This window comes from Leptinotarsa decemlineata, unplaced genomic scaffold (genome assembly GCF_025532065.1).
Source record: "Leptinotarsa decemlineata unplaced genomic scaffold, Ldec_3_MD MMD2_tig00026340_RagTag_RagTag, whole genome shotgun sequence".
NCBI lineage: Eukaryota > Metazoa > Arthropoda > Insecta > Coleoptera > Chrysomelidae > Leptinotarsa > Leptinotarsa decemlineata.
The window spans coordinates 10,802,241-10,827,835 of NW_027412694.1; the positions used below are offsets into that span (position 1 = coordinate 10,802,241).

Here is a 25,595-nt window from a genome sequence, read left to right on the forward strand (position 1 = left end):
GGCAAAACAGTTTGGGAAACGTCTATATAATCTATAAACTGGTATTGTGGTGTCTTGTTAAGTCAACCGCTATTGTTACTGCGAAATCGATCCCTAGTTCACAGAAGTTTCAATTTTTGAGGGTTTTCGTTAACATGGGGATGACAGCTGCTTAACGGAAAAAAGCATTTTAAATATTTCTATGCAATAACAACTAATCTATAATTATCATATCTTGACAATCTCATTCATTCATTCATAATTATTAACTTCAGAATATCGTGTTTTTCATAATCATTATTGAAAAAAATTGGGAATAGATCTTTATTATTACGGAGTTAGTCGTACTAACTCAAATTACAAAATATCCACCACTTTCCATTTATTTTCAATAAATCATTTTATTTAAACACTGAATAATTATTAGCTATGTAGGAAAAGGGCGTCCCTCTGATTTCATATCATTTTGGATTATAAATGAAGGTTTCTTTTATTTATTGTATTTTTATTCATAAAAATGTACATGGGTTCAGTTATCTCCGTTTTGAACCGCCTCCAAAATTTCCTGTTTGTTTATCTCTTTTGCGTGTGAACATACTCTCCACACAAATTAGTAGGTTGCTCTAACGGTCAGAAAGAAATCCAAAACCAACATTCTAATGAAAGAGAAATCTTATTGGGATTACATTAACAATAAATATGCCTGAAAATAAGTAATGATAAATTTCTTAGACTAACGTAAAATGAAGTTACATTGATAATTATAACTGAAACGTACCCTAAAAATTAGGTACTCAAAATTGTCTACTAATAATAATGATAATTTTCGTAATTATCAGTGAGTGAAGAAACGAATCAGCAGATTTATCTCATAAACCCATAAGATGATGAAAAAATTATGAAGGCTTTGCCACCAAAACACAGTTTTATAGCGATAAAGCGTTTTTTCCCAATACCGATAGAACTGACAGTCATGAAATTAGCATCTAGATGTAATTATTATTGAACCATATATCACCTTCGGAGCCTAGTTATGCATCATTCACATAATAATTTCATTCACTGTCACTGTCCTAATCAAATTGAACCAATGGAATCAAATACTTTAAGATAATCATGACTTCTACATAAATGCACAGGTTTAATTTGATATTATGATTATAACAGTAACTAGACCCCAACTCTACTGAGATAACTCAAATGAAAAGTTAATCAAATGAAATTCACCAATACAATGAGCAGATACAATAGACTAAAATGAAAAATTAATAGCCACACTAGTGATTCACATAACCTCATGAAAATACGACAACAATCCTTCAATTTGAACTCCTTCTTGAATACCAAAAATATTAACATTGTTGATTCGCATGGAAACGTTTTTCTGAGTGTCAATAAAATTCGAAAAGAATACGCGACGTATTGGTGATGCATCCCCCGTTTTCGTTAAGAAATTTATCTGTTCTTTAATTACCTGTAAATTATAGTTCAATCCGGGTCGAAGAACGAAGTTTTATATTCTTTAAGAAAAATCGGACGAAAACTTTATTTATTTATTTTTTTCACATCAAACTTGATCGCTATTAACATAATGTCAACTGAAAACGATATACACGGCGCAAATAGATGTCAATGATGCAAACTATATAATTCTCCCACTTAGTGATTGAATCACAACAAATTACTACTATTTTTCAACGTCTAAAACGATGAGTCCTGAAACTAGTTGTCGAAAAATCGGGCCACTACTATTCTTCACATCGACGATCCCAATTTTGCCATCTTTGGCAGAATTAACTTCGTTGCCAAATATTTCTGGGTCCATTTGAATCTACCATTAAAATAACATCTCCTACGCATACAGATTCTGAATCACTATGCCTTTTTCATCACCCGATCAGTGCTTGGAATAGCTGCCAACATTGTAAAACTCAAAGAGCTATACCGATAATCCCAATGATGGAACAGTTAATTCCTTATAGGATTGAACCCACAATCAGAGCCTGACTATTTCGGCCCTACAGAAGTATCAGTCAAGAAGAGCCGAAAAAAAGATATGGTGTATTTTCACCTATATGGTGTGAATTTATTAATCAATGTACTTCTACAGTTTAGACGTCGGATGGGATTTCCAGTCCTCATTTTGCAGTGTTTCAAATCTGATAGAAATCATGTTAAAATACCCAAAGCTAAAATCTGATTGTATTTTTGATCGGGGCAAATCTCTTTGGGAATCCAGAACTGGCCAAACAATAAAAATTGAAGACATGAAAAACCAGAGGGAATGGGTTAAACCATTACTAGATCAAGCAATTAGTATTATACCAAAGACAACTTCTGACACTTTAAAAAATAAGGCTCGTCTTCTCGTAGTTACTGTGAAAAAATCTGGTGATTGGTAAAATGCTGTTCCTGTAGCATCACTTGAAATCTTATTGGATGATGACTCTTTTATGCTTGCGATTGGATTTCGACTTGGTACACTACTGTGTGTTCAACACTGCATTTGTGGATGAAGTAGCAGTAGCATAGCTACTAAGGAACTAGGCGGGGCAGTGCCCTGGGGCTCTTAAGCTCAGGAGGCCCTCGACCTTACCAGAAAATCTCAATCGAACTAAACTTTTGAAAATTTCTTCCATTTTCAAAATAAATATGACAGGTGGTAACATGACTTTAATCATGGCAACTCAGTTTCAGATAAATTCGAAAGTTATGAAAATGGAATTCTTCTAAATTATTTCTGAGGGTTGATCAGTGACGGCTCGTGGATTGGAGAACAGGGGAGGCTAAAGTCATAAAGACTAAGTATATACACACAGAAAAGCCCGCCGGAGGCTCGAAAATTTTTTGGGTACCGCACCTATTTAAAGTTTGCATGAATGCAAACAAAAATTGTATTGCCGAAAATTATACGCATAAAACTGACCATCAAAAAAAACAAAAACAACGAAAAGGGATGTCTTTGAGTTATTTAATATAAATCATTTTTAATTTTTCATTTTTAAACATAAAATTTGATAAATCTGAAGGAGACTTGCAATTTTGAAACATTTGAGGGTCGCTGTACATTAATTCATTTTTCAATTGAATAACATCGAAAAATGGATACTGAGCTATCGTTATAAAGTTTTTGGGGAAAATCTTTGGTATAGGACGAAAATTTTCCAAACAACAACAAATCAAAGTAGTTCAATTCAAGTAAATCTTCAAATCTAATTTTGGTTTGTTTTAGAAAGGTGTCCAATATTTCATTGTGAATCTGTTTATAATTTTGTCTCAAATCGGGTCAGTCTGAATTGGTTTTCCTTTTTTTTGGCGCCGGCGGTTCGAGAGTTAAATCAATTGATTCGAAAATATTATTGAAAAATGTATCGTTATTTCGAAAATTTATCAAAATTTCTGTTAAATTGTTCAACAGTTGTTTTGAGTAATTAATATCTGTTGATTTACTTTGAAGAATAGAAAAAACAACATCGGTATGTTCAAATATTACTTTAAATATTTCTAACAAGAAACAAAATTGTGATCATTTAAAATATATTTGAAATTTCTCCTCCCTAAGACTTTGGTCATCGGTTTTAAAATCGTCACTTTTCACGATGAAATTAAAGATATCAATCAATTTGTCTTTGTTCGAATGCATTGAAATTACTGCTCTAGATGTAGAATTCCAACGAATAGCAGCAAAAGTTGGCATTCGGCTACCACATATTTCATTAGAACATTGCTTCTTTTCGTGGATTTTGAAAAGAATGCCGAAAATCCTGACAAACTTGAAAAAAATACGAGGCAATCTTTTATGATATTGCACGCTTTGCTTAATACTAAATTTAGGGCATGGGAATGAAAATGCGTAAAATGTGTAGGGGACCTATGGACTTAATTTTAGTTTGTAAATCATTTAAATGGCCGGCCATGACCGCAGCCCCATCATAGGTTTGCGCAATTAACTTTTGCCTAAAATTATAGGTGTCACACGTACGATTTGAAAAATTTAACAAATCGTCAGCTATGCGCCCAGATTGAAAGTTGTGATGTACAGGTGATATTGGTAGTTTCATCAATTTGCCATGCAAAAAAAGAAACACTTTCAATCTCCTTTCTTACATTTTCCTTGATAATATATGCCGCACTGTCTATAAGCTCATTTTGGAAGGTTTTTGAGGTGCCCGAAAAAAAGGCTACCGTTTAAAAAAGTGCCAAATCGTGTAAATTTTTTAAATCGGAGTATCCTATTTTAGACCATGTTTGGTGTTGGGTTTGTACAGAAAATAAAACACAGGGCCAACAAAAAGTTTTTCTCGTTTAATGGAGCCGGTTAACCAATCGCATTCATCGTACCAACTAATATTGAAACCTCGATTTTGTCGAATATCTGACGCTTCAATTGAAATAAAATTTGATGGCAGCCTTCTCAGAGTTTTAATAATGTAAAATTTATTATCATAAGATAAAGACTTAAAATTATTTGTCAGCAGCCAATCGACTATATTACCAGAAAGCACTGCTATAATACAATACTGCCTGTTTTATACACAAATATTATCAAAAAACACTAAAACGATTTACCGAAATATTTTTCAGTCCCGGTCGGTCACTGCATCCCGCCCGATTAATTAAATAAAAAACAAACGCAATCGTACCCTAACGGAGACCAACTGGAGGCTAGCCTTCTCTAACGCTATAATTTCCGCAAACAAAATTACAAATCGGGACGTATGTCGCTAGTTGGTTCGGTCTCGCGGAGCTTGTGTTTTTTAAAGCGGTCGGAGGCTTGGCTCCCTTGCAATGTATGGCATTTATTATTTTGGGTTGATGGTTTAATCGTTATTCGTTTATGAGCGGTGCGTTTGACTTTGTTAATGCAGGATACAGTTTGGTACGTACTACGTAGTGAGTGATAGTGTTTTTTCGGGCATATTATGTATTTATATTGAAAATTAATGGTAAAGTAATGATACCTAAGAATTTTTAGAAAAAAATAATCATAATTATTTGTCAATATCTTTTGATTTATTGCGATGAATAGCCTCAAATTTTATGGGGAGGCTAAGCCTCCCTTGCCTCCTCTGACGAACCGCCGCTGGGGTTGACAGTGTTATCAATTTGACGGATATCAATATGTGCGTTTCATTATTAATCAATGTGCGTTTTTGTGATTCGCGATTGTCAACTCAAGTCAAGATTATTTTTCGAGAATGGTTAAAAAGTTAATGTTGTATCAGGAGTAAGTAAGCTTAGGTCAATTTTTTTTTGTACTGGTCTTAACAAAAGTTTAATTTTATTTGATTTTAGAACCACTTATATTGATGTCCGTTACGTAAATAAATTTATAGATTTCGGCTACTAATTGTATAGCGCAAAATACCGTGGAAACACAGACCTCTAAATTTTTCGAAAATATATACGATAAATCGTCTTATGACTCGGGAAATTTCACGAACAAAATACTAAATGATAATGAAAGACGTCAAATTCTTGATATGGGACCTTCACAGCCTTCAGGGCCTTTTCACAGAGGAATAATGTCTGGTGTACGGGAATTCGTGATTGGAGGAAACATTTATCAGAAAGAATTAAACAACAAATTTTTTTGAGTGGCCATACGGGAATCATGTGCTGTGTATGAATTTTTGAAAAAAATGATACCAATACTATCGACAAGGAACTTGAAAATGAAATTCGCAAAGGAACATCCTTTTGGAAAATGGTTCTTCAAGGTTATTTGATCATACTTACCCTAGCAAAGAGTTCTTTGGCTTTGAGAAGACATCGATAAGACTTAAGTCAAGAAGGATACCATGGAAATTGTTTGTCCTTTGTACAGGTTGTCACCCGATATGATCACATTTTGCGACAAGTTTTGGATATGCCCAAAGATAATAATAATAATTTTATTTTGCTTTAATATTATTCATAATTATTAACTGTTTAATGTAACGGCTTTTTAAAATTGTGTTTTTTTATGTTTTTAGTTTTTAGGATCTACAAGATATCTGAGTGAAACGATTCAGAATGAAATGATTGAGAGCTTGGAGACCAATCTCGAAACCCGTCTACTAGAAGACATTAGGGCGTCACCGTTTTTCGCCATCATAATGGATACGATACAGGAGATATCGAAGGTAGATCAGCTATGCATTGTTGTGAGGTATGCAGTAATAACCAGATCGGAAAATAGACAGCCAATTGATATAGAAGTAAAAGAAGTGTTTCTAGGCGTTTATGCAGCCATCAATCATGGCGCAGCTGATTTAGTTAATCAAGTAACTACTTGAGAAAGAGAAACACATTGATTTAAAAAATGTGTGGGACAAGGTTATGATGGAGCCAATGTGCCGCCTAACGCGGAGTACGTACATTGTGTCACTCATAATTAAATTTGGTGATAAATGATGACATTAGCAGTTGTGTGGATATACAGAATTTTTCGCAACGTTGCAAGATTTGTTTAACTTTTTCGGAAACAGTATCAAGCGTTGGGATCTACTGTCAAAATTCACAGGCGAATCGGACACCACTCTAAAAAGACTCAATCCTACTAGATGGTCTAGTAGAGTCAATACAATATCTGCAATAAAACTTCGTTTTTTTTAAATTATCAAAGCATTATCAGAAATAGTTCTGAAGAGTTCTAATAAAGATGAGCGTAATAAAGCAGACAGTATCAAAACAAAAATGCTGAATTACTAGTTCGTGTTTTTTTGTGAATTCATGCACAGTGTACTGAATGGCATCAATTATGCATCCAAAATTTTACAAAAGTGCGACATCAATTCGGGCGAGGCAAGTAAAGCTTTAGCAGAGACCAAAGCAAAGTTGCAAGTTTATAGAAATGATTTTGAATCATTCAAGTGCAAAGCCTATGAAACTACAAGGAAATATGGTATAGATACCCGTTTTCAAGAAAAAAGGCAACGGAAATTTGAAAAATATTACAATGAATTAACTGCTGATGACCGTTTTTCAAACCGAGAAGAAATATTTAAAATAGAGACTTTCAATAATGTACTTGATCTGTCTGTTTAAAATCTGTTTTTCCGTTAACCAGCTATCGCACCTCTACGAACGACAACCCTCAGAAGTCGAAACTTGTGCGAGCTAAGGATTAACGAGGTCTTACCTTTTAACGTGTGATTCCTAACACGGGTTAGACGATAGCAAGTGAAGATCGATCGTTCAGACTAGGGCTTGAACCACCGACCAACACGGCAGTCAATTCGAGTGAGTGAACAAAGCACCCATGCCGAACCGCTTGACTACCGACGATACTTAATAGCTCGATTAAATACACAATTTACTGGTATGGATGCAGTCTGTCAAACATTCGATTTTCTAACACCAACATTTTTATAACATGTCGATGAAACAACAAGTGTGACGAATTCCAAAGAAAATATTCAGATATAATAGGCCCTAGCTTTTCACTTCAATTTGTTAATATTTACCACCTTCTTGTACCTCAATTAACTGAAGCATGGACTGTTCACCAATTATGTAAGGAAATAATGAGTATTTATGGAGTTAGAATGCGATCTAACTATTTTAAAAAAAATCTGTTTAAAATCTGTTTCTCCCTCAGCTGTTGCCCCCATACGAACGACAAGTCTCAGAAGTTGGGAGACTTGTACGAGCTAAGGACTAACGAGATCTTACCTTTTAACGTGTGATTCCTAACACGGTTGCAGAATCATCCCAGCTTCAACCAGATAAATTATCTCGAGAAAAATATCTGGTCGGGGCGGAATCGAACCCACAGCCTTCCGATCGTGAGTCGAACGCACTACCACCGCGGCCACTTCCACAACGGAAGCATTTACAGCAATGTTATTATTCTTTACAATTCCTGTCACTTCTGCAGCAGCTGAAAGGTCATTCAGTAAATCAAAAATAATAAAAAATTATTTAAGAAATAGTATGGGCCAAATTCGACTCTGACATTTATCGCCAATAGCAAATAAAAACAAAACCGCATCAAGTCTGGATTCAACCAAAGTTATTGATACTTTTTCGATAATTAAAGCTAGGAAAAGATTGTGATTATAACAGCTATTTAGTCAATTGGTAGATCCGATTTTTATATAATAATAATAATAATAAAAAACCGTTGAATCTTCTCTATTTCGTTTTATTGCCCAATACCTACTCCAATTATTAAAATAATTGTAATTTATGTTGTTTCTGTTTAATATTTTTATTGCCTGTCCTGCAATGCATGAAGAAGAGCTGATGATAAAGTAGCTTAGCATTTTTAAAGTATTTATATATTCAATGATTTCACTTCGTAAAACCTTAACAGTTTTGATAGCAGTGAGGCCCCATTTTTTTATTTGCCCCAGGGCCCTAAGTTACCTAGCTACGCCACTGTGAAGTAGGTACTCATGTGTTGAGCTGCCATTTTAGCGCTGAACTCTTATATTCTGCAATAAACGATCTAATCAAAAGGATGTTAACTTCAGCAAAAATTCCTGCGATTTTGAAAGTCGAGACGACGGAAAACGGCCGGATGGTATGACACTTGTTCCATGGAAAAACGGTAAATCGGTCGTTTGGGACTTTACTTGTGTGGGTACATTAGCAACTTGTCGTCTTCCTGCTACTTCTGCAAAAGCCAGTGCTGCTGCCTCATAAGGAGAAAGTTCCAAACTGCAAAAAAATCAGAACTTGGGAAGTCATTATATCTTTCGCCCAATAGCTCTTGACACTTTTGTTGTTTTTGCAGCATTATCTTCATGAATGAAATTGGAAAAAAAGTAACCAATGAAACCCATGAATCAAGAGTCATATCTTTTCTCATACAAAGAATAAGTACAACCATCCAAAGAGGAAATGCGGCTTCGTTTTTTGGTACTCTTTCTGATTCTAAAAAAATTGATGAAATATTCATGTTTCCAGAAAACCAACTTCATAAAGAAAGGGAAGGTAATAACAAACCACTTTATGGAATTGGTATAAAAGCAAATGGAAAAATTACTTTATCTCAGCAAAATTCTGAAATGGTTCCCAAAGATATTTCGAATTGTCCAGTAATAAATTGTTCAGTCAAAACCCTTGAGCTTAATAGGTTGGAAAATATTGGCAACACCTGTTTCACGAACACCTGTAACAAAATTCCGAAACATGTCAAATTTAAATTATAATTTGACATGCTTCAACGGAAAAATGCTACCTCTACCTTCAACCCTCGTCGAATGATAGGTACAACCCTCAATATTTTTAATGGAAAGTATAGGCTTGTGATATATCGTTGAAAGGTCTCTTAATTTTTTATCAAAAAAATGTTATCGGTTTCAAGTTTATTGCAACAATTAGGATAAAATGAATTAAAATCATGTGGTTACCGAAATTCAATAAAATTATTCAAATATATTCAAATATATTCAATTATTCAATATATTCAAAACTTATTTCACGTTGAGGTATTGATAATAAAAAAGTAAGCAAAAATTAAAGCAATGTTCTTTTTAGATGGTATCCTTTTAAACACTGTAAATAATTTCCGTGGAAACGTCAGTTTAAAATGCCTTGTCAACTTGTTTTGTATGTTACAACATTAGTTGTCAGTATTCTAACTTAAGTTTAAAGTTCATTAACTTCAAGTCTTACAAATAATTACATTACGGAAATGCATAAAATAACAGTTTTACAAATGATTGGTTACGGAGATAAAACCCGAACACAACAGAAAGTAGCTCGCCTATTTCATGAGAAATTTCCTAATTTACCGCCCGTATCTCAAGAAACAATAAGCAAAATAAAGAAGCAGTTTCGAGAGCTTGGTCATATGGGGCAGATAAAAAAAGCAGCTGCCATTGCAATGAGTGATGAACTCGAATTAGATGTGATGCTTGAGTTTGAGAAAAACCTACATACAGCGAGTAGACAGGCATCCACTACATTCAATGTTATCCATACATCTATAGTATGATAGTAAACATATAAAAAGAAAATGAAATGCATTCCTATAAAATGATACCTACTCAGGAGCTTATGGAAAACGATTTCGATAGAAGAACTTATTTTTGTGAGCAAATGATGGACATGTTGGATAACAATATCATCCAATTAGAAGACGTTATGTTTTCTGATGAGTGTACTTTGTCTCTTACCGGTCATGCTAATCGGCAAAATTGCCGCAACTGGTCAACGGTAAATCCTCACTGGATGAGAGAAAAACACTCGCAATACCCTCAAAAGGTTAATGTTGGGGCAGGGATTGTAGGAAACCATACCATTGGTCCCTTTTTTATTAAGGGCAACTTGAATGGCGATAATTATTTGGCACTACTAAAAAATTATGTCATTCCAAGTTTAGCAAACTTATATCCTGATCCAGGAAACCCTCAAGTTCCAGTGAATACGATATGATTACAACAGAATGGAGCACCACCACATTACCAAGTTAATGTCCGGCAATACCTCGACACAACAGTTCCCAATCGATGGATAGGGAAGCGACGATCGATTGAATGGCCAGCGCGATCACCTGATCTTTCATCATTAAATTCCTTTTTTGGGGATATGTCAAGAGCAAAGTGAACAAAACTAGAGTTCGTATTTGAATTACTTGAAAGAACGAATAACGCTTGCGATTATGTCGGTCACGCCTGATATGATGTAATGTTGTGGAGTGCTCTAGAATATTCTAGACTGTTCTAGAAATTTTTATCCATTATATCTTCAGAAGCACGTCATTTGAGAGAAAAGGGAAACTTTTGTATGGAGGGATATAGAGGGCTACTACAATTTTAAACTTTCTTGATAATTCTACAATGATCTGGGATGTTTCGAACGTTACAGAATATTCGGGAACGTGCACCTCATTTTTTGAATAGTCCACTTATATGTTTTGTTACTCGTGCGAAGCCGTGTCGGGTCGCTGGTTTTTATAGCATATTCAGCATATGAAAAACAGTTTTCGAATAACAACCATCCATATTCTTCATATTCAGTTGAGAAGATATGAGTTTTGGACAAAATCAATTATTTTATAGGAGTGTTCAGAATTAAAAATTGAAGAATGAGAAATAGAACTAGCTATGTTTTTACACCACTTGTATTTGTAACTATCGTTACTGCAGTTTCTTTATACAGTGTGTAACCACGAAAACTTAACAGAGCCGTTTTTGAATATAAAAAGTGAGATTTAAAAAAAAAACTTGGACATGTCGATTTCTAATTAAAGGGAGACACATTTCAGACTAATTAGTTTTTTGTAGTACGCACCCCCTTGGATGAGTGCGTCCGACGACCCTTATTTAGATAGGAAAAGTAGGTCGAGTGGCACCTTGTTTTAAAGGTCTTTCAAATAATTTCACAACTCTGTTAAAAGAAAATTTTTGTAACGATTAGTTTTCGAGATAATTTGAAGTTAAAGTTGCCATGTTAATAATACATTAGACAGACCACTCGGTAACTCGTATGCCTAAATGAACAAAATTTTGAGCAGTTTTTCTTATCAGTTTTTTGTTGAATAAAATCCCTTTTTCAAAATCAATACCCACTCCTCTTCTTCCAGTTTTCATTAGTACATCGTTCGATTGTTTTGTTCAAACGGGTCGTGTATTGTTATTTGTTTAAAAATGCCTTACACTACTGCTGAAAGGGTTTCAGTTATTGCTTTATTTTTTGGCAACAACCAAAATGGTAATAGAACATCAATTTTATTTAACGAGCAAAACCCTGGTAAACACCTAAGCAGAAATCACGTTCTGGATTTGGTCACAAAATTCAGGGAGACAGGTTCGGTTTTGAATAAGAAAAGAAATGTTCAGAGAAGGGTAGTGAATGACGATAATGCGATTGGAGAGATTGGTTCAGTCATCGCCAATCCCAGGTTAAGTACCAGAGGTTTATCAGCAATGGCCGGAATGAGCCATATGAGCGCATGGCGAATCCTTAAAAACCACAAATTCCATCCTTACAAAATTAAACTTGTTCATGAACTCAATGAGGATGATTTTGAGTGAAGACAGGAGTTTTGTGAGGGCATGAGTGAGAGATTAATGCAAAATCCCGAGCTGCTTTATAACATCTGTTTTTCGGACGAAAGCTCATTTTATTTAAATGGTTGCGTGAACCGTCACAATTGCCGTTATTGGTCGGATGAAAACCAAGACTATAAGCAGAAATACATACCCAACATCCCCAAAAGTTGAATGTCTGGGGCGGAATATTAGGCAATCATATTATAGGTCAATTTTTCATTGATGGAAATTTAACTGGTGATTCTTATTTACAACTTCTTGAAGAGGCAATACAACCTCGTATAATTGAAATAATTGCACAGGATCCAACATGTCAAGATGAATTTATCCATTTTCAACAAACGTTGCACCACCCCATTATGCCCAGCAGGATCGAAATTTTTTGAATAATTATTTTGAAGGACAATGGATTGGCAGAAGAGGTCCAATTGAACGGCCAGCACGATCACCAGATTTAACACCACTGGACTATTTTTTGTGGGGATATTCAAAGTCTGAAGTTTATGCTACACAGCCAGCTAATTTGGATGAATTATGTCGTAGAATTATTGATGAATGCCGAGCTAAAACAAAATTCGAACAAAATCTTTATTGTTGCATGGAGCAAAATGGCGCACATTTTGAACATTTACTCTAAATTTCCTATGTGAGTTACCCTTATTAGGTGTTACTTTGTTTGTGTGTGCTTTAAAAACAATTATTGGGATTTATTAACCCTAAACAGTTTTTGAAACGTTTCTGTGTCATCAGCATTCAAGGGAATCAGCAGGTTGTATTCGTTGTGTAGGTAAGTTTTTAGTATGATTCACTTTTTTATCAAAAGCATAAAATATCTACGTCAAAAGGCAACCTTCATAAGGAGGTGCCACTCAATTTACCTAAAATGTAAGGGTGGTAACCAACCCTATCCCCCGAAAAAATCTCCTCGTAATAAACAAATAATTCTTACTTTTTTACGAAATCAAATGGACATGTATTAGCAGGTTGTCATAAAAAGCAAAAATTTATTTTTTTATCAAAGTTCTGAACGTAAATTGTACCTTAAAAACAATTAGATTTATTTTAAAAAGAGTTGAACTCAATAAAAATACCTTCAAATCTTCAAATTATCTCGAAAATTGTTACAAAAATTTTCTTTTAACAGAGATGTAAAGGTATTCGAAAGATCTTTAAAACAAGCTGCCACTCGACCTACTTTCCCTATCTAAATAAGGGTCGTCGGACACACCCCTCCGAGGGGGTGCGTACTACAAAAAATCTGATTAGTCTGAAAGGTGTCCCTCTTTGATTAAAAATCGACGTGTCCGAGCTTTTTTTAAAAATCTCACTTTTTATATTCAAAACCGGAAAATTGGAAAATGTCCTTATAGGACGAAACTGCAGAAACGATTGTTACAAATACAAGTGGTATAAAAACATAGGAAATTTTATTTCTCATTATTCATGATGATCTCCTACTACGTATATAGGTAATAACGGCTACATCCATCAATTCATCAAATTTGCCTCTAGGAATACGGGTTTTTTGGCCATTTGGTACTTCAAACTTATTCTACGATGTGCTTTAATGACACAAAACATATGGTTTTTCAACCAATGTATAAAAAACGAAGTATACTCCAAAGTTACCGCTCTAGAGACCAACAATAGTAGTAGAGAGCGTTTAGTGAAAATCGCACAACAAAGTGTTTTTTGAATACGTTAGTCATGGATTTTCATCAAGTATCGGCCAATTGCCTCACTTATCTATATTTTGTGTTGATAATCAATTATTATGTATGGTTAGATGTATTCAATTTTCACATTAGAGTACAAGTAGATGGATGTTTAGCAATTGATGAAATGTACCTCATTTTATTTACCCTCTGATGAGTTACAAAATCGATGTTTTCGATAATTATTCCAACAACACTACTTTCTATATTGCTAAAAAATAAGTGCCAAAATAAATCTTTGTTCAATATTCTTTTCAGAAATCTCAATTCACATACTTTTTCCACTACAACACCATGTATCACGAAAACTAGAACGAATTCGTTGTACCTATAAATGAAACCATCAAGATTTAAAAGTGAGAGGTTCAGAGTTTATGTAATGAATTCACCTAGAGTGGTAGGCTCAACAAATTTTGAAATTTATCGGCTGAAAGGTGAATGCGTTATCAGTCTATAATCTGACAGGTAAAATACCTTGTACTGACAAGTCAAATTTCTTCTTGGAACATTTTTGAAACCAGGAAGTGAATGTTTTTCACCAGAACGTATTAAAGTTATTTATATGTTCCTGATCTATATTAATAATACTGAATGCGAAATTCTCTGAAAATTGCTACTATTACAAGATATTGTACAGATAATTTCAGCAATAGTATAGATAATTGGACTACCTGTTGAATTTTTAACAGTTAGATTGATTCATTCTATCAGAATTATGATTATAGGTACCCTCAATAAACAGAGATCTCATGACGGATTTTAATATATTCTGCAACGCTTTAGCACGAAATTATAATTATCTAATGACTTTTATAGCCGAATAAAAAATGAGGTGAAACTCATCATCATCTGAATTATCCGAAAGCCGTCACGTTCCTTAACTCTTTCCAGGATATGCTGATATTGGAAAAAAGTAACAGGTTTAATCTTTCATTAGTGACAAAGACCAAGTTCTTTGTCACTATATTCGAATGTTTTCTTTTTCACTGTGATAATTATAGCTGCTCCGTTATATCAAATATTACGGAATATTGTTTGGATAGGATTTAAGCACAGGATTTCATAACTCAAATCAAAATTCTGTAGTACTGCATTCAATTGTCTATTACAGTACACGCCATGGCCGATGGCGAGCGATCGCGCAGGTCTAGACTTTCCAAACTAAATTACTTTTGGATTACGATAAGCTCCTTGCCGGCCAGTGTCGTACCTATAATTAGTTTTAATCAGGGTAACAAAGGGAAAGTTAACGTTTAAGCGTTAGCTTAGAAAAGTTTCCAGTTTATTCTTTCTCTTGAAGATGATCACTTGGTGATCGAAACACGTGTCGAAATGTTAAAAATGACGCTTTGGTGTTGGGAAAGAACCCCAGTAATATTACTACACCAAAGGTTCCAAACACTGCATCATAATTACCTCAATTCGTATAATTCGGGTTTGAGCACGTCAGGGGTGAACATAAAGCTTTCACCATTTCACCATGCCAGCCTTCCTGGAATTTTCGTTGGGGGCTGGATTAATTTTAATATTATGGTATGGTACATTAACAGTCACGACTACCGAATTAACAGGTAAATTTGTGATCAAATTTTTTTGTAACCATTTACCATAATTTTCATAATTCATTTCTGAGTGATAATCTCTTGATGTTTTACCTGATTCAAATACAAGCCGACAATTATGTTCAAAGCCCATGTTACCTCCTGCATGGACAATAATTAGTCTTGTTCCCTCTGCAAAACATTTTAAAAAAGCCTGTGCAAGAGATTCTGTGGACCAGCAAAGCGACATACTTGGGGGTCATCTTAGACAGGAGATTAACATTTCAGTCTCATGTACGGCAGAGAATTGGAATGGCTAGACACGTCAGACAACCACTGGTACCTATCATAGGACGCAGAAGCAACATGGGGATGAACGTGAAGTTGCTAATGATCAAAACCGTCCTCATGCCCGTAATACTGTATGCCTGCATTGCCTGGGGCCAGTGCGCACAGACATACAAGAAGCAGATACAGTCGTTTATGAACGCGAGCGTAAGGGCCGCCAAAAACGCGCTTACTATATCCCAAATAGATATACAGTGTGGTCCAACGAAAACTTAACACCTCGAGTTTCCGGCGTTAACATGAAAATGTGGAAAATCGCTCGAACCCGTCAATTTCTGATTCGAGGGGGAACAACTGTTCCACTGTTTTCATCCCCGTGACTTCAACCCCCTAACGGGGGTGAGCACAACCCCTTGATTTTGAATAGGGATGAGGGGTGTTGAGATACCTCATTTTGAAGATCTTATCGTGTACTATCTGACCGTAAAATTTCGCTCCAAAATATCCATCGATAACGACATGATAGGTAAAAGAGTGGAAGAGTACGTACTTTTGTGATTACTTTATTAAATGTTCGAAATGGGCACCATCCACTTCCATGCAGTAATATAAGTTTTGCTGAAAACGTTCACGTACATTACTCAAGATGTCTGGTGTAATTTGACGGCATTCATTAATGATCCGAGTTCGCAAATCATCCAGTGACTCAGGCTGGGTAGCGTAAATCTTGGATTTCAGGTGACCCCATAGAAAAAAGTCCAGTGGAGCCAGATCCGGTGATCTGGGTGGCCACTCAATATGTCCCCTTCTTCCAATCCAGGCGTGAGGAAAATTGTCATCTAAAAACTGACGCACCGGTTGAACAAAGTGAGGTGGTGCGCCATCTTGTTGGAAAATGATCGTTTGATGGTCTTCTGCATTCTCCAATACTTGCACGAGGGCTGGATAAATAGCGTTCTCCAATAGATCGAGATAAAGTTGGCCTGTGAGATTACCGGGTAGAAAAAAAGGGCCGATTATGTGATTTCCATAAATACCCGCCCAAACATTTAATTTTTGGGGGCGCTGTGTATACACCTCACGAAATAATCGTGGATTTTCATCTGACCAATACCGACAGTTATGCCGGTTTACAATGCCGTTAAGGTAAAATGAACACTCGTCCGAAAAACAGATATCGAACATGTAGTTTTGATTGCAGTTAATTATTTCACTGATCACTTCACAGAACTGGAGTCGGCGATCGGGATCATCCTCATTCAGTTCCTGAACCAATCGTATCTTATACGGATGGAATTTATGTTGTTTCAGGATTCTCATGATTGTTGTGCGTGAAACACCAGATACCTCGGACAATTTCCTAGTACTAACGGTCGGATCCATTGCTATATGACCTAAGACAGCCACGTCCCTCGCTTCGTCTCTTTCATGCACCCTCTTTTTGTTTCCAACTGACCCAGTAGCGTCAAATTTGGCAACCAGTTGCACAACGTAAGCAGCGGATACATTTTTTCCAGGATGTCGTTCGTTAAATAAAGCCGCTGTTGTGCGCGCAGAGTCGTTATTTCGGAAAAATAATTTTATCATTTCCACCCTTTCTTCTACGGAATACACCATTTTAATTCCACTACAAATTTACAATCGCTTGTACACACTTGTACCGTTCTTAACAATTCACGATAGACTAAGGTACAAAAAAAAGGTCCGTCTACTTTTTTGGACAAAAAATTAACCACTCAATACCTTTGAAATGCGTCGGATACGAATAATATTCTCGAGATAAATTCCATATTGCCTCTTTCACTATTTTCGCTGTTATTTCATTATCGATGGATATTTTGAAGTGAAATTTTACGGGCAGATAGTACACGATAAGATCTTCAAAATGAGGTATCTCAACACCCCTCATCCCTATTCAAAATCAAGGGGTTGTGCTCACCCCCGTTAGGGGGTTGAAGTCACGGGGATGAAAACAGCGGAAAAGTTGTTCCCCCTCGAATCAGCAATTGACGGGTTCGAGCGATTTTCCACATTTTCATGTTAACGCCGGAAAATCGAGGTGTTAAGTTTTCGTTGGACCACACTGTATATATATACAGAGACTTAGACCTGGACACGCAATATGTGGACGTGTATATGAGAGAACACGCAGAAAGCGTGTTCGATAGAATCAGATCGCACAACAACCCAGCGCTACGCGATCTACACTATGTGTTGAACATGGATGACCCCAGGTTCCAAGAAAGGGACAAACATCCAAGGCCGATGAAGCAGAACCAAAGACCGCCCCCACGAGTCGCCATCAGGCGACTCCGGTAAGCATACTAATCAGATTTTCTTGCAGCAAGTTCACCGCAGAACAACTCGACCGCGATCCAATTATCCTAAGATTCACTGAGGAACGCCCGACGTTAATAGCAATAGCCGCCGGTTAGTTTTTGGGGGCCCCCATGCAAAAATTCAGTTAGGAATAGTCAGACAAATCATTTTTACCGATCGCGAAAGAATAGCACCTAAAGGCTGACTTTCGACCAAAAAAGGTCAGATGTCAATTTTGCTAAAGTGCCCATCAGTAAGTTGAGGAACGCTTGGAGAGCGGGGGTGGATGGAGTGGGGTAGTAGGTTCTCCTCGCTAAATAGCTGGGGGGTGGAAGCTAGCTAGATCTAGAACTATAGCTAAACATTTTTCTGATCTATCCAATGCTCCAATTATATTTTGTACAAAATCTAGTACTGCTTTTTCGGTATTGGATTTGCTAATGAAACCAAACTGTCTGTTAGTATTTTTTTTGCATTGAGATAATTTACAAGTCTACTTTTTAAGGATTGTTCAAATATTTTAGCAAAATTATTGATACCCGATATTTGTCTATAGTTTCCAATGTCATCACGCTTACCTGTTTTATATATGGGGGTAACGATTGACTCTTTAAATTGGTATGGTAGTTTACCATTTTTAAAGATCAAATTCATCATGTGAGTTAATGGAGATATAACGAATATTTGAATATTCTTTATGAGTTTCGAGGAAATGCCATCAGGACCCGATGAACAAACTGTTGGTTTTCAGCTTAAATATAATTTCAATCAGCTCATTTTGTGTTACTGGTTTCAGAAACATGGATTCTTGTTGCATGGTGTTTTTGAGGAAATCATCAGGTAAGTTTTCTGTTTTTTTAATGTTTTTTGCCATTTCAGTTCCAACATTAGTGAAGTAATTGTTAAAATTATTAGGATTATCTTTTTCATCAGAGATTGATTTTTCGTTTTGATTTTTGAACGTTATATTACCGACTTTTGTTTTTATTAATGAGTTTTTTTCAGTTATTTAATTTACAAGTTCCCACGTTTTTTTTACAATTTCCATTTATTGTACTTAATCTGTTTTTATAATATTGATTTTTTGTCAACTTTTATAATATTATTTAATCGATTTCTGTATGATTTATATTCATTTTCCCTTTCTGAGGTATATTTTACTAATAATTCTTTTTTCAGGTGATTCCTTTGCCTTGTACCCTTTGCTTTGTCCCTATCCCTCGTACTATATCGTTTACTTGAACTATATCTGTATTTTGCATGATTAATGAAATTTGTTCCTATTGAAACCATTAGCATCTGTCATATAAAAAAGCTTGCAATAATTTTTTCCGTAATCATATAGATACAGTGTAAGATTCTACAGCTAAAACTCATATTTTCACCATATTGTTGTGGTGGCTTCTGTATACTTATCTATCACATTAATTTTGTCAAAAATATCTGCATTCAATCAATTGGTCCTTATATTTTTATTTTGGTGAAGCGGATCTCAAACTCAAGTTGACATAAACAATCAACTGTATAAATAGTAAACAATATACCAAATAGTCTCAATAAAAACATGAACGTTACAGAAATTGATATATTCATCTTTTTTTTAACTGGAAAGGGTGAGTTTATTAGATAACGAAGGCTCAGTTAAGATGAATTCGAAAAAATTACCTTAAAGCATGCCCTAAACTGTCAAAGGAATGTGCACTTCACATCACAAAAAATGTAAAAAATGCACCGGCATATTTGAACTTGTCACTACCGACCAACATAAAAACAACGTGCGCGGTATAACAATCCGACAGGCGATACACCTTCTAATACCTTGGAGTTCAGAACAATACTGATAAAGTGACTTAGCCGTTTTGAAGACGCTTCTTACTCGGTAATGGAAGCAAAGAAAGGCGGGTCTACCGCCGCCTTTCGGGGTAATAAACTATGCCTCAAGATTTCTTGAGGAGTATTGAGATAAGAATTAATTGTGATCTAGCTAAGGACAGAACAGAGATTTATTTGCGACTCCAATTAAATTCCGCAAAAGATTCCTCATCTGGTCATATGGAAGATAAGACGTTACGGATAAGAGTGATTAATTAGTCGATATCTTGATAAAATGCGTTATGAACATTTTATAGAAGGAAAAATATTGAAATGCTACCTTAATGTTCAAGAAATATATGGTATGTCAAATAGTGGTATTAATTACTCTTCTGAATTTGGTTGACATTATTTTTTGTTGATATGAGGTTGGTAGGTAATCTCTTCTACTTTTCTCGCATTTACCACACAAGAATAAAAATTCTGGTTGATTATTTTGAAAATATTAATACGTTTCGATAGTAATTAATAAAAATGATCATAATTACATATATTATGTGTTCCAGTGAAATTCATATTCAAAAAATCCTTTTATCCATAAATCACCACATACCTATCCTAAAATAGCAGTTTCACATTCGATTAATAATGTTGATTATGAATGGACTGCCCGTTACTTGATGAAACTTAATAACACTATCCACGATAATAATTAGCAAATTTCACAAACATTTTCTAAACGCGTCTAGATGCATCTAAAAATGAAAATGAATAATAATACCTACATAACTGTTCATTTATTCCTTAATATTTTACAAGCAACAGCACCACAAAGGTGGACGCTGAATTGTGTTCGATCGTGAATTTGGGGAAAAAACACAGACTTCGAATTAAAAGGGATCTCAATAGGCCTTTTCACCATAAGACGAGCGCAAGCGTAGCCGTCATATTGAAATGGCGGTAATTCAAAACATTCGTACTGTTTTAATCAACAATGGCTAGGCAAGGAATATTATCTCTACAAACAAATAAATTATTGGAAAAAACCATTGATGGCGCTTCACTTGTTTATAATTCAGTTGAGGCTCATAATTGTAAACAATTAAAAAAGTGGTAAAAACGTCATGGGCGTCCGCAAAAACGAAAAAAGTGAGCTGTTTGAGAGGTTAGGTATCAGCATTTGTTTACTATCTAAAAACATATAAAAAATAGTATTTACAGTTTTATTCTTAATAATAATGTCAGTATATTTGATGTAATTGAAAATATATTTCAGTTGACAAGAGTATTACTTATGGAAGTAATAAATAAATCAAGCCATTAATATTTTAAGGTTGTAGGTACATATGACATTATTAATTGTACAAATATGTAAATACTGAATTGAATAAGTTTAGTAATTTTTATTAGAGGAAAATATTTAATGCAACATAATATATATGAAATTTTAAGTCAAAATGCAATAAGGAATAATGTACGTAAGTTGAAATTCCTGATAGCTTAAAGAATCAGGGTTGTCTTCAGTTGGACCACTTTCTCCAAAGAAATATAGTTAGCAAATATAAGTATCCTTGGTGACATCATCAATAGATTTGAAGCCTCGGTCATTCCTGCCACATTTTTTCACCCAAATCACATGATTTGGTTATTTTTTTGCGATATTCAAGACAAGGCTTTGGAAAATTTATAAAGTAGTATGTGTTAGTTTTGAATGATTTGTATCGTGTATCACTTTTACATACTCCATAACAACATCATTTTGTTGAGTCGTACAGATAACATAATTATAATGGAGTATAAAAATCTTTTTCTGATTATTTTGACTCACTATAGTATTTCCAATACCAATTGGAACAGCACAGATAAGAAATTCCCGTCTCGACATAGGCGTCGGCATACTATTTTTCAGTGGTAGTTTTTCAGTTACTTATTCTTACAATCATAGCAATTGATCACCCCATGAAAAAGTTATCTCAACTGAATTTTTCCACCATGGGTAATTATGAAAAACTTCGAAATTCAAGGTAGTTGATTTCCGAGTCGAAAACTCTAAAAAACAATGAAAACACAAATGATCACACCAAATTCTCCTCAAACATATATTTACAAAATAAAAGAGGCCAACAAAATTGCTAGAAAAATCAAAATTCTTCTTCGCTATATTCGGATGAGGTGGAATCATCATCGGGTTGAATAACAATCGAATTTATGGAACTTTGCACATAATATTTGTTCTCTTCTTTTATAACGTGGGCCACACAGTTCTTCCACACATTGCTATTACCTGCTTCATTCACCACTCGCCTTATATTGTCAAGCACTACAGCATTCAAAGTCGGTGACTGATTACATTTCCGCAAGCTTTCTTTCATTTGGACCAAACCATTTCAATTGGATTGAACACACAATAGTATTGAGGCAAACGTAAGAGTATATGACCACGTGTTTCACACATCGAATCAATAATATACTCTTTTTTGAAATTACGTTGTTTTCTTGTCGCCAGTAATATCTCTTTCGTTGGAATCTTTTTGGGTATTTCCATGCCATGATTTCGCATGAAATCAACAATATCTGCTTTTTTGTATTATTGTTTGGTATTGTAGTCAATAACCAAGAATGATACGAAGCGTTATCCATAACAATAACCGAGTTTGGAGGAATATTTGGGAGAAGCTGCTCACTGAACCAGGTTTCGAATAAAGCCGCAGTCATATCTTCCTGGTAAGCAGCAGACGAATCTTTTATATTTTTGGCCGACAGAAGCAAAGCGTTAGGTACGAAACCACTTTCATTCCGGGCATGCAAAATTTTAACATGTTTTCCCCTTGAAGAAGGTGCGTTCAAAGCACAATACTAGGTTTCGTCTACCCAGCCATATTTGACAACATCATGGGTGTCAAACCAAGTTTCGTCGAGGTAGATTATATGTCTGCTGGATTCTCGGTAGCTTTTCATTCGCCTCAAATATTCTTGTCGATTCCATTATGACCATCCGATTGTTCAATTATTTATATTTGTGACTGTAATCGGGATAGTCGAGTAATTTATACCAAATCATTTCCAAGGTTGGTACTTCATTTTTTTGGTATGTACCATAAATTGTTCGTCGAATCACATCTTTGGTAGCACCATCAACATTTGCGAACTTTTTATTCCTTTGTTTTCGTTTCATTGCATGGTCAATGACATCCCCTATTTTAATAACTCGAAGAACTGTCGAATGAGATAGTTTAGTTAACTCGCATATTCTATTCACAATAGCATTATGTGAAGTGTGACAGTTTTCCTCCTTCGAGCATTCATAAATATTTAAAATTATTCGCTGAACTTGAATATGTAAGTCCTTATTTTCAAATTCCGGATCCCTGTCGATTGGCACAGATTTCTCGCACGTAATGTTATCATTTGTTTCAAAAGGTCTCCAAAAAAGCCATATTGATGAAAGTACCCAAAAACAAGGTTAACATCTTCAGGAGAAGCAAATTGATACTGAATCTAAAGACAAGTTCATATACTTGAAGTTTTTTGGTCCGATGTAGACTTTGTTTGTTAAATGATGATTATCCTAATTGTTTTTTTGGTAATTGACTAGTGGGACCACTACCTGCAAATTAATTTGTCCGCTTTTTAATCCATTGTTGACAAATTGATTTGCAGGTAGTGGTACCACTAGTTAATTACCAAAAAAACAATTAGGATAATCATCATTTAAAAAACAAAGTCCACATGGGACCAAAAAACCGTAGGTATATAAATAGCTAACCCTTGTCTCTACATTCAGTATCAATTTGCTTCTCCTGAAGATGCTAACCTTGTTAGCGAAACGCGCGTCGAGTTCAAAACTATCAGCTTGGTGTTAGGGTAATTGATCTCCAGAAAGAGATTTCAAAAATCGGTTTGCAAAACCTCTCACTACCTCACCTAACCCCACGGCACTGATAAATAAATATTGTGAAACGGACAAAAAATTAGTATTCAGTCAGTCCAGATAGCCGAGCCTTTATTCCTCAACTACGTTTGATAGCACGTTTACTAACTATCTGGGCGACTAGGGGCCACAGGCAAGAAATGTTCATGACTGTAATCTTTTTTTTTTCCGTTCCAATTGGGAATGGATAGACTATACTTTTTTTCACTTTTTTTACAATTAATAAACTTCGATTTATATAATAATTTTTAAAACATGAGTTGCGGGCTCTTCAACATAGTTGTTTACAAAAAACAGTACGAAAAAGATGGCTGATACTGACGCATGCGCACAAAAAAAATGTGATGAAAATGCCTATACAAAGAATGCGTGAGATCATACAATTCCAGATTTTTTCGACGAGGGCCAGGAAATAAAATCCTTTAAGAATATAAAATTCGAAACAGCCTCTTTTCTCAACATCTCTACACAGTAGGATCTACTAAACAAAACTACTTCTCTCACTGATACCATGACTGACATTGAATTGTTTCCGCTAGACATTCGCACAAATTTCCTCGCAGAGGAAATTCTTGCAGAGTTACCTCCTATAGACTGGTTTTGGAACTTTACTCCTCGACAGTACAGGGCATATCCCACAAACACAGCAGTGTTTCCGGGACTCGACTCATTGAATCTCAAAAAAATTAATTTTTTGTCTGAGGCAGAATTTGGTGAAATTAATTGTTTTGTTCTGATTATCACCCAGCTTCAGGTCGCAGAAGTTTCGACTTCCAAGGGTTGTCGTTTATAAGAAAGTGACAGCTGACTGATAGTAAAAAACATTTGGTACATTTTTCAAAACAGAATCAAGAAAAGTTTATTAGGGTTAATTATTCAAACTTGTCGAAGAACATATATTTCCTACTCTTTCATAGTAAACTTTGGTTTTGGTAGTATGTATCAAATGTATTGAAATATCAGACATGGCCATCCAATATCTCAGTTGCGCAGTACTTACTCGAGCAAATGGTGCAAAACCGGTTCGGCAGAACCATTTTTTCTTTCGATACCGGTTGTAGGTCTATTGGGCTAACCACTCACAACCGACTAGTGGTCAAAGGCAAGGTGGTGGGGCCTATAACGAGGATTTGTCACCAGACGACGAACGCAATCAAGTCATGTCAAAAATGTTCATTAAGCTTTAGGATAAAATTACAAAATATTGTGAAAGTTTGTTTGTGTCGGGCCCTGCTAAAGGCTTATGCCTCTTCAGGGTTAGTGGGTTGTGTGTGTGTTTTCTTATGTAATGATGTCTAGTGTAGTGTTGTTTTATGTTGTCATGTGCTCCTCTTGTTTTTCTTGTTTTTCAGTTGCTCCTTTAGAGTGGTCCGGGTCAGTTGCAGTGGTCATTGGAATGTGGGTACAGGTTGTACGGCCGGGAGTAAATGGCTTCCGATTTCAGCCCCTTCCAGGACGTAGCTGTACGCTATCTGATTCCCAGTCGGTATTCCTCTAGGATATCCTGGATTTGCTCCGGCGGATCTTCCATTGTTCCCAGGAGTCTTGCTGGTTGATTACTGCTCATCGTTCTTGTCGCATATCGTCCTTGAAGTTCCTGAAATTGTAGGTTGATTGGTGTAGTGTTTACTAGGTTATATAAGTTTTGAGATGGGTATCGGTAAGGAAGGCGTAGAATTCTTCTTTCGGTAGTTAGGATACGGTGGGATAGTCTCAGGGGATGTGTACAGTATATCATCGCTCTGTAGTCTAGGACTGGTCTGATGAAAGTTTTATATGTATGTAGGAGAGTTTTACTGTCGCACCTCCCGAGCTTGCCTCTCAGTGCCTTTAGCAAGTTTGCTCTTTTTTGGACTCTGTCCAGAGTTTATCTCAGGTCGACTTATCAGTTGAGGGTCCTTGTGAAGATGACCCCCCATTATGAGGTTTTCTCCTAAGAGTCTGAGGTTCTAGTTATCAGGATTTAGTTTAGGGCGGGTAGTAGTATGAGGATGTCTGAATAGAATAGTTTGGGTTTCGGTGG

General features: G+C 35.5%; 1 protein-coding gene across 1 annotated transcript in view; it reads right to left on the minus strand.

Annotated features, from left to right (window-relative positions):
- Nucleotides 1-19,648, minus strand: part of LOC111502736 (uncharacterized) — a 199,537-nt gene extending 179,889 nt beyond the window's left edge. Inside the window, exon 1 of the mRNA XM_023156893.2 lies at nucleotides 19,495-19,648. The gene's annotated coding sequence lies outside the window, so the exon portion shown is untranslated. The remainder of the gene's footprint in view (nucleotides 1-19,494) is intronic.
- Nucleotides 19,649-25,595: the final 5,947 nt, after the last annotated feature.